Raw genomic sequence first — 815 nt, 5'->3', positions numbered from 1 at the left:
AAAGCACAGCTCATGGTAACTAATGCTCCACTGGCTAAGAGAAACGATCCGTAGATAGTATAAAACAATTAAAAGATCGCTTTTTGAAACGCTTCCGGCTTCCGGTGAAAACGAATGGAATTCTGGGTAATCGAGGATTACGGAAATTGTATGCAGTGACGGTAGTGACCAGCAGAGGTTGCTAAAAATCGTTATTTGGGATTCTGCATTGTATAACTTTAACATGTTTCCAGTGGTGTAAAGTAACTAAGTACATAATGTACTCAAGTCCTGTACTTAAGTCAAACTTCTACTCCACTACATCTCAGAGGCAAATATCATATTTTTACTCCACTACAACAATTATTTGAAATGTATTAGTTACTACTAGTTACATTGTGATTTTGATTATTATTACTGTAACCCCGCTAAAATGATTAACAGGCAGGACTAAGTCAAATAGAAAAAAATATGAATCTTTATTTGGTACAAATAAGGAATTTGTACTAATCAATTCCATGCTGTATTGATGTACGCAGTGATATTAGTCTGGCCATAACAGGCTACAAGGCTAGTATTGATGTTGGTACCATAGGAGAGATGACAAGCAAACGTTGATCAAAAGAACAATTATTCTACATTCTCTAATTGTGTAGACTTCTTGTAAATTAAGTAATGCAGATGTTTAACAATAATTTAAATCTTGAGAGTGTAAAATGAAATGGTTTAATTTTACGCTTCTGAAACCAAATGGACCCATAAGGGTCCATTTGGTTTCATTTTACGGTCTCAAGAGTTAAAGATCTATAAGGGTCCATTGGTTACCAACTCTCCAT

Source organism: Gymnoscopelus braueri (genome assembly GCF_963280865.1).
Source record: "Gymnoscopelus braueri genome assembly, chromosome: 20".
Classification (NCBI taxonomy): domain Eukaryota; kingdom Metazoa; phylum Chordata; class Actinopteri; order Myctophiformes; family Myctophidae; genus Gymnoscopelus; species Gymnoscopelus braueri.
This window is presented reverse-complemented; position numbering follows the sequence as displayed.